Genomic DNA, 10,235 nt, shown 5'->3' with positions numbered 1-10,235 from the left:
AGAGAGAGAGAGAGAGAGAGAGAGAGAGAGAGAGAGAGAGAGAGAGATAAAAACGAAATCTCTATTGACATTCATTGTTATTGCATTTGATATGTGTGTGTGTGTCGGTGCTTCGATACGATTGCTTCAAACAAAACGGAATTAAATTGCTAATCAGAAGCAGGCTGCTCGGAAAAGGCGATCTCTACACAGCAGCAATAGCATCCGAAACGCTGACGACGACAACAACAACAACAACAACAATAAACGAACAAAAAATATGTTCCACATCTAAATAATTCGTTTTTATGCTGGTTGAAGAGAGAATGAGAAGCTCAACAAATTTACTATTATTATTCGCTAATGTGTGTATATGTGTAGTAAATAAATTGAAACGATTGCGATTGTGACGTACGCATACAAAGGAATGTAGCAATGAGCACAGAACACAGAACCGAGTGAGAGAGAGAAAGAGAGAACCATATGCACATGAAGTGTGTGAGTGTGTCACCACTGGCTGTGTGTTTGCTTTACTGATAATATTAATAAGAATTACTTGAAACGATTGACTTTTATGACGACTCAAAAAACTTGAATATGAACCACCTCGAAATGCAGTAAATACAAGAACAATAACACAACGTACATTCTCATTCGTATATACACACACTCATAATCTGTTATTTTATTTTATTTTTTCTCTACTTCTTCTCTGTAATATATTCGCTTCTTCGGCTCCGATGTGTTCTCGAATAAACATTCGCGTTTGAAATTGTGCTCGCGGAGTTATCGTCAGCGAGTGACATGTGTGTACAAACGTTCTGAATCTGTGCGACCGTATGTGTGTCTGTATCAGAGTGTGAGTGTATCTATATGTATGGGTTTGTGTGACCCGTGATTACACATCAATGAATTCAATGTGGTTGCATATTTTGTAGTTTACTTTTTTTTCTCTTTCCCATTCTTCTCACTTTTCTTTGGTTCTATCACTTTAATTCTTTTTGATTTTCTTGATTTAAACAATGAAATGAAAATAGGAAGAAAAAGAAATCTTATCAAATGCTCAAAATGTTCTCAACCAAATTTCCATTTTCATTCCGTGCGCTTTCGTTTTTTCTCTTCTTCTTCTTCTTCTTCTTCTTCTTCTTCTTCTTCTTCTTCTTCTTATTTTTTGCGAACGACACACATTTTTTCACGCTGCTACTGTGAAATGCAATTTCCAAAACAAACCGTTTATTTTATTTTCTCCATCAATTGGTTACAAATTGCCATTCAAATTCAGTTCATTGATTATCGAATGCACTCGGTGGTTTTCTTTCGATTTACTCTTTCGGTATGTCAACGTAAATTTCGTTTGAGCGATATCAAACGAGAAAAATCAAATGTTATGAACTTGTCATCATCATCATAATCATCATCATCATCATCATCGTCATCATTATCTGCATTTGAATGATGTGTTTTGCATTCAGTCGCACACACAACAACATTTTTTTTTATTTTTTTCTTTCTTCATCTTCAAACCGAGCATTATTTAATATCGTCGATTCGATTTTGATTTAATAATTAACTGCAACTGATTCGTCATTGTCGTATTACGTTCATTTTTTTCTTGTCTCTTTACGTTTTGTTCAAGTGTAGTAGAGTGTACTATTGTTTCTGAATTAGAGTTAGAATTTGTTGTCATTACTTTTTCAATTGAAACAAATTCCGCCTTTGGTTTGGTTTGGCCTGTTTTCGATTCTGCTGCCACGGGATTGTTGGTTGAATTCCAAGTAATTAGTTTAAATTAAAAAACTTTATCAATACATAACAACTGAACAACGACAATTAATTCTTCTTTTTTTACTGCCTTCTTCTTCTTCTTTCGCTTATTATTATTTGTTGGTTAAATTTATTATTTTGTTTTTATAATATGTGTACAAAACTCAATTTGCGATTTAATTTCGTCGGACGAACAACAACAATAGCCACACAACGAAAAAAAAAATAATGTGAAAAAGATTTTTTTTTGTATTTATATTTCTTTTTTTATATGTATAAATTCGAAACTTAATGCATATAATATTGTTTGTTGTATTTTCGTTTGCCTTTGCTATATGTGTACGCGAAATGTATCTTTTTTGTGTGTTTTTATATTATTACTAGTTTTTTTTATTTGGTTTCAGTGTGAAAGAAGAAACAGTACTGTCATGAAGTACAGCACAAATGATACTAGCTGGGCTCTCTAGCTTTGACGTTATATGTTTTGTAACTGCGGTTGCAGAGGTAGAGAACCATTTACTGTTCGAACCGTATGTAAATTATATTTTATGTACACGCTCGCGATACACGCACACATCGTTAGACTGGGGCGCCCGTATGTACACGGCTCTCTCTCTCTCTTTCTCTCTCACTTAAGTTCAGCGTGCAAATAGTCTATGGAATGTGAGTTTTTCTCTCTCTCTCTCTCTTTCTCCCTCTCACTCTCGCTCGGTCTCTTTGACTTTTTCGTTCGCTTTTCGCTCTCTGTTTCGCTATTTGCTTTGCTTTGCGGAGCGCACGAGCCCCGTTCATGTAGTGGTGGCTGTATGTGTGAGTTTGTGACTGATTCGTGCATCAGAATTTCTTATTCGAATTCATTCCGAAACCAACCAACGAACGAAGAAACGAAAAAGAAAAACACACAACAGCAAAATAAAAATATGTGTCGTGGAAAGTGCTTGAATATTGGGCACCGTCGCTGTGCTCTTTCTCTCTGACACTTTCTGAGCGCGCGCGCTCGCCCATGTGTTTGTGTGTACTGAGAGTACTGACAGAAATAGAGAGAGAGAGAGAGAGAGAGAGAGAGAATGCGGCGGAGAAGCTACGCGTTGCGCATAACAGTAGTATTCTTTATGAAAATTCCTGCTTTGCTCTAAAGGGCTTTATTTGCCATTCAGGAAATGAATGCGTACACATGACATGGAAAAAAAAACTCTCGGTACTGTATGCGATGTGTGTATGCTCCAAATGCTTAGGACGCGCGCTATTTGGAGCAAGCAAAACGAAAAAGAAGGAAGAAACAACAAACGGTCATGTCATGATGTGTGATGAGAATGTCAGAATACGCACTTTAATGCGCTTTTCGAGTTCACTGTGTTGCTCTGAAATTTGCTACAAACGCGCGCGCTCTCCAACTCTCTCTCGTATCTCGTATCTGCCACTTTTCCGTCATTCTTGATTCTGTGCGATTTTTTTCTCTTCTGCTTAGTTTTCGTTATCGCACGGCCGAAATAAATGATGATAATCATTACACGCACCAAATATTTTGTCACATATTGCCGAGCGATACATAAGCGTTGGACTGATTTTTTTTTCATTTCATGGTCATTTGTTGACTATTATTATTGCATCATTCCACCATCAAAAGTCGCTCGTGCCTGTCATATTGAAATATTCAAATACGAATTGTGTGCGGCCAACATTAGCAACTACATAGCAATAGACCGAGATAGAGATAGATAGAGTCGCGCGTACAGAGAGAAATAGCAACAGAAAAAAGAGAAACACACAAACACACACACACACACACACACACCGTATAGTTTCATCAAATCGCAATTATGCAATTCCGAGTTCGGCGGATATTTCTTCGGTGGGAAATACTCAATGTGACTAACGAATATGTGTGGCCGTGTTCAATCGGAGCTGTCGATCATATAAGCCACGGCGAGAGGAATGTTGTTGCGAGAGGAATATGATGCGGTTTTGTGTGCCCTGGCACCTAGTTTCTGCTCCACACTCAAATACTCACTCATGAACATGGAACAGTCAGCTGACTGACTCTCGCGGATTGTCATACATTTACATGCATAGCGGTAACTTTGTTCGTTCATTCGTACATTCGGTTAACATACATACACTTATACACGCTCCGAACAATTGTGCATGCCAGTACTGAGTGTATTGAAACCGAAAGCCTAGATTCCTAACCCACACTCATACAAAAGCATACACACGTGCACGCAAGCACTTATGACACAAACATTCGTTCCGTCTCCGTTGCTTCCACAGTGTGCGTTTGCGTTTGCGTTTGCAATGGTTTGTCTCACTTATGCTGAGCACCATGTACATTTAGTTCAACAAAATATCCGAACAAACTACTCGGCCACTTGTAATGATCATTGTACTTTGGCCAAGAATCCAATAATTTTAACAATAATTTCAATTTGAGGCCGATTTTTTTTTTTTAAATTATGAAAAAATTTCGGTTTTCCGTATGGGTTTCATGCGACTTGACGCAAAGAGCGATTTGAATTAGCCGCTAAAGATATTCCAATTCAAGCGGGTTAAGAACACAGCCCAAACACATATATTCATTCATTCTATTTCATTCGAATAGCGATCATAGTCGCGCTGCTGTATGTACAGCTATTCGGCTATGTACTGATATTGAATACGTTATACGTATGCTCTTTGTATTTATTCGGCCATACAAATTATAACCCATTTTTTGTTCCTTTTTTTCTCTGCATTCGGTTTCTATCATCGTCGCACGGTCGGTCTCCTCCTGGTCTGTGTCTCATTCGGTATTCGGGTTGTTCTATTCTCTATGCTCTTTGCACATTGTTTAAACGGTTTTTCTGCGTCGTGAGCTTTTTTGCGTCGCTGTGAAATCTATTGTGCGAATGAGAGTGCGTATCCACTTAAAATACTATTTGAACAATTCAACGTTATTTTCGATTAAACTAATATAACAAAAGTGAGATGGGTTTTGAAGAGGAGAAGAAAAGCAACAACAACAATGGCAACGAGCGACTGAGAGAGAGAATGATTTTTGCTACTTTTCGTTGATGTGGTTGTTGTTGTTGTTGTTGTTGCTGTTGCGTTAAATGCATCATGTGTAGCAAAATTGAAAGCAAAGAGCAGCAAAAACACGTCGATTTCAATTTCAATTTCTTTACCTCAAACACTCAGTGGCATGTACAAAGTGGCGAACGTACGCATATTTTCTAAACGCATTTACGCGCGCGCTGCCTCTCGCTCACTCACTCTCGTACTCTTTCTCCTCATTGCAACATATTCAGTTATTCGGTTGTTATTTCCGTATTCAGATCGATTATGCTCTACATTGAAATGATTGCACGAATTCAAATTTATGTCAGGTACTTAGCGACTAATTCATTCTATCTATTTTTCTTTGAATGTAATTTGTATGCGCGTAAGTGGTCTGCGTTTCATTGTTATGTATGTAGATTCATTTGGTTATGGTTAAAACGGTCATTATAGCCATACGCATATATACATACACTCTACCTCTATCTTTTCTCTTTCCCATCATCATTGAGTGAAATGGACAGAAAAAAAAGTAAATTCGGACGAAATGACGACAGTAATCCGCAGTAGCAACAACGCAAAAGGCAGAAAGTAACGACCAACGACGTCGTCGTCGACGTCGACGACGACGACAAACAAATAATCAAAGTCCATTATGTGACTAATTTCGAATAGTACAATAATGTCATTGTGTACGCATACCATGCAGCCAAATGACCTTTCATCGATCACACATCGCATGTTGTCTGCAAACGCGAACTCTAATATTAACCAAATCGACGTCTTGTCTTGTCTCTTTTTTTGCATTATAATCAACGCGCGTCTGATGAATCGATAGCATTCTGTATAATGTACGTTCTCTCTCTCTCTCTCTCTCTCTTTTGTGTCGCTCACAATTGTTCTCTCGCCCGGTGTGTGTGACTCAGTGCAAAATTTCAGACAGGAGAAAAATAGCACCGTTCGATCTTTATTGAGGTGGAAAAAAAGAATGTCATATTTCGTGTCGATCTGCCAGATCACTTTTCATAACTGGTTGAATACAAGAAAAAACTACTTTTCGCTTAAAAAGGTCGCTTATTAGTGGTGATTAGAAATGTTTCCCATCTGAATGCCATAGAATTAACAAATCACATCCATGAGATTCAGACGATCGAGGAAAAAAAAACGACTACAACAGCACCAATAACAACGTTGATGACAACCGGGGAATTATGTGTAGGACAACAAAAAAAGACAATGCCAACACAAAAATTGACGAACCAAATGCCGGGGAAATGAATTGAGTCTCATTAAAACATTTGATCGTTAAAATATAATGAGAAATAAAATGATATATTACATGAAAAAATCGTACTTTTCTGCATAAACACAATGTGTTTGTGTTGAAAATGAGTTATTGTCGCAGTTTTGTTTGCATTTACAGTTCCACCGAGAGAAGAAAAGCAAACAAGTGGAGAAGTCTCAAGTAATCATCGATAAAAGATCACCATAATGAAGTGTGTAACATAGAACCGAAAATTCATTGACATCTCTCGCCATCGCCTGATGTGTCGCGTAACGATTTTCGATCAATTCCAATGCTTTTTGCTCGTTGATTTTTTGCTTTTAGCTTCGGCCATGTGGTTTTTTCGTTTGGTTGGCGGGCGGGCGGGAAATGCACGAAACAGCCAACGAAAAGAAAATTCATGACAATGTTCGCGAGTAATCATCACATGCACGCGCGCAACACCTGAACATGAATCTCTGCGCCATGAGTGTATTTCGTATGTGTTCGAACGGCGAGAAAACGTTAATTGGCTGTTCACGATACGAAGAGAGTAATGCAGGCCACAAGCGAGCACATTATAAGCCGATTACGTAATTAGAACGTGAAGAATTATTAACAATTTTTTTTGGTCTCTCTCTCTCTCTCTGCCTCTCTTTCTCGGTCGTGTTGAATAGCGGCGATTGCATTAGTCGAAATTCATTTCGAGAAAGAAAAAACACCCGTGAATAGATCGCTAAAATTGCAGTCAAATATGCATTCTCGATATGGATTGGTTATCGAAAAGGGCTTGTCGAAATGTATGTCTGTGTGTGTGTGTGGCTTGGAGATGATTGATTTTTTGTGTATGTGTGAGACTTTTTTTCTCTTGATAATTATCGATGCACGTTTTGGTGTCATTTATTGGCCAGGAAATTTCAACACTAAACAATAACATTTATCGCATATATTCGGTTTTAGTTTTTCGTTTCATTTTAAGAAAATCGGACATTTATCGTCGAGTGCAGAGTACATTGTTCAAAACTCGTTAAAATTCAATAGAAAAAAAACAGCAACAAATACAAAACAAAAGAAGTGCACAGCATAAAAATGATGCATAAGATGTACACACTGAGTTGGGAGATTCCAGTTTAGAGTAAGGCATCACACACATACGTACCCAAGTCAATATCGCATTGGCAACAGCAACAGCAGCAACAACAACAAAATATTGCGAGAAAAAAATTCGTAATGAAAAAAAAGAGAAACGTTGCATTGCAGATAACAATCTGGTTGTGACTTGTATTGCGTCTTATTTTCATGTCGATCTATTCTTTAGAACGGAATAGAACCCGATCTCATTGTCATATGTGCTACGACGTTACATTCTATTTACGCACAAAGTATTCTATTCTCGAAAAGATATCAATGAAATTTGTATTTGAGCGAGCATCTTTTCGTTGTCGAACGTCTAATTCATGTTATCACACTAATGTTTAAAAAGTTGTTTTCAATTATAGAAAACAATAATTTGAGCGTAAATTAACTGAACATTTTTTTTTTGTGCGTGCAACCGCCAAATATACCAAAAAACATTAGTTGAATTGCAATTATCAAATGCTACATTTATTGTACCCGTGTGCTCAATGCTTGGGTTGAACGTTTATTATTGCTTCGTTTTTTTGTTTTGCATTTTCTCTCTTCTTCATTTGTTTTTCGCACAGCAAACGACTGCTAACACAATTGAACATTTTCGACGTGAATGAATAAAAGCCACAGCAACAGCAGCAACAATAAAAAGGCAGTCATGTTTCAGTGTCAAACGATTTGAATATTGAAAATGTGCAGTGTGCCAAAAGGCGTTGCATTATAACCCAAATGATTAAAATACACTGCATTTGTATCGCATTATGCTCCTAATTAATTAACTAATAACAATTATGTTTATTTTAAACGCCAATCCGTGTGCCATTTGTGTACGTACAACAGCGCAAATTTTTGCTGCCCCATTATTTGATTAGGGTTAGCTATGCGAGAGTCATATGTGCGCGAATCGGAAAACTGGGGAGAAATAAACACAAATTATTAGTGCACTAATTTTGACCGCACAATTACGACGGAGAATTGATAAACCGCAAATGAAGTAGTTTACAGGCAATTTCTTTGGTCAAAGTTGTGTGTACTTTGATGGCGTTTTTTTTTTGGATTATTTTTAGTTGTGTTAACATTTGACCGGAAAATGTATTTCAAATCATTTTCGAAGCGAGCAGAGACATAACTCGGTATTCATATACACACAAATTGGTTGCTATACATTAGCAACTATGTTTGTGGTTAGATTATAATGAGAAATGGGAATGGCTTGAATGATACTTATCGATAGTCTGTCCCTTTGAAACCTCTGGAAAAGGTCAGAATCGATAAACATAATCGAGTTTGAACTCTGGATTTGGTATTAGAGCCGAGCCTGCATTAGCGGTGACATCGCCGTCGGCATTTACCATCGATTTTCAAAATCGAAAAACTACTCTCGCTAGAACTACCACAGGAAACTGGACTGTTTGAACCATTTCAATGTTCACCTAAATTGATTTTAAACTTTACCTTTTAAAAGTCAACAAAACATTTAATTAGCATAAAAGTTGAAAGCATTAGTCTTAAATCCACTTCACACTACCGATGTAGTGGCAATGCCCAACTACTGTTTTGTAGTCATGTCGACCGAATCATACTTTATCGCATGTCTTTGTGAAATTGAACGACGACGACGACGACGACGACGCCGATAGCCGCCACCAATGTGCGTGAATGCGAATCAACATTTTGTGCTGTTTGCAGTTCAGCATAAATTTTATGATAATGCATGTAAAAGTATGAGAAGTACCCATTGTCGCTGGCGTTGAATTGAAAATAGTCAGGTTATCATCAAGTGACCTTTCACATTTGAATCTGCTTTTACTTTCAATAGGCACAAACACACATAACGCTTCTTCGCTTTTCTTCTCCTTCTTCTTTGGTACGTTGTTAAACGGTTGCGCGCGATTTATTCAAAAATATTTTTCACACCCAGATATCCGATTAGGTGATAATTTTTCGATAAACACCATATTCGTCCTATGCCTAATCCGCATTGAAGTACGTGCATGATGTGAAAAATTGTAGTAAAAATTAAAAAAATATGTTAACAACGATGAAAATGTGCTTGATTACCAATCAAACGCATACACACAGTCTCTCTCTCACTCTCACTCTCTCTCTCTCTCTCTCTCTCTCTCTCTCTCTCTCTCTGTCTCTCTCTCTCTCTCAGCAGATTATCCAATGCATTTTTTTTTCTCTTCTTCTTCGTCTCTGAAATCAAACTGCAACCGCAAATAATTTTTAATAACCTTACATAATAACTTTTGTTGTTTGTTTTATAAGTATATAAATAAACATAAATTTTTTTTGTGTGAGATTTATTTTTTGTGTCTCTTTTACTATTACACGGTTGCGACCAGTGTTTGAGACAAGGTCATCATTTTTTTTCTCATTTATTCTGTTATGTCATGCGTCGTTTATTTATGATTTTTCTTTCAATAAATGCGCTATTTTGAGTGTTTTTGTGTCGACACATTTGTTGAACTACAAAGAGCTCGGAAAGATATTTTCAAACGAAGTGTACTTTGTTTTGAATTTGAAGCCGATTTGATCTATATACGATTTGTATATGCCATTTAGCAATTAGAAGCATAAGAACATCATCATTATCAGACCCAGACCCATTCACGCACAAAATGCCACTTTATCTGGTCCAGATTATTCCAAATATAATTGAACACGTTTGTGTATCAATGGATTCTCCAGTTCCAACACTAAAAACTCAAGGTTTATGTATCATGTTTATCGATTGTAATTAATATTTGAGTTTGTTTATCAATATGAACTCAACGAATGAACCAGGTTTTGTTTTATAAATATCTATCTCTCTGTACGTACGTTTATTTGTTTACAATTCCATACAAATTGTATTCATATCAAAAATTATTTGAATTTGTTTTTTCTCCGAACTAAAAATGTATTTTTAGCACTACATGAAATGTAGAGCTACTAATCTGCTTTTTTTTTCTCTTAATACTTTTTGAGTGATGAAACAAATTATGGTGAATTTGAATTTTATGCTCATATTTTTTATTTAATTTAAAACGACGAATAATTGCATAATATCTCAAAGCGCCAA

This window comes from Sitodiplosis mosellana, unplaced genomic scaffold (genome assembly GCF_009176505.1).
Source record: "Sitodiplosis mosellana isolate CC-2019 unplaced genomic scaffold, AAFC_SMos_1.0 Smas_scaffold_6226, whole genome shotgun sequence".
Taxonomy (NCBI): domain Eukaryota; kingdom Metazoa; phylum Arthropoda; class Insecta; order Diptera; family Cecidomyiidae; genus Sitodiplosis; species Sitodiplosis mosellana.
The sequence above is the reverse complement of the archived record's forward strand: the minus strand, read 5'-3'. Positions refer to the sequence as shown.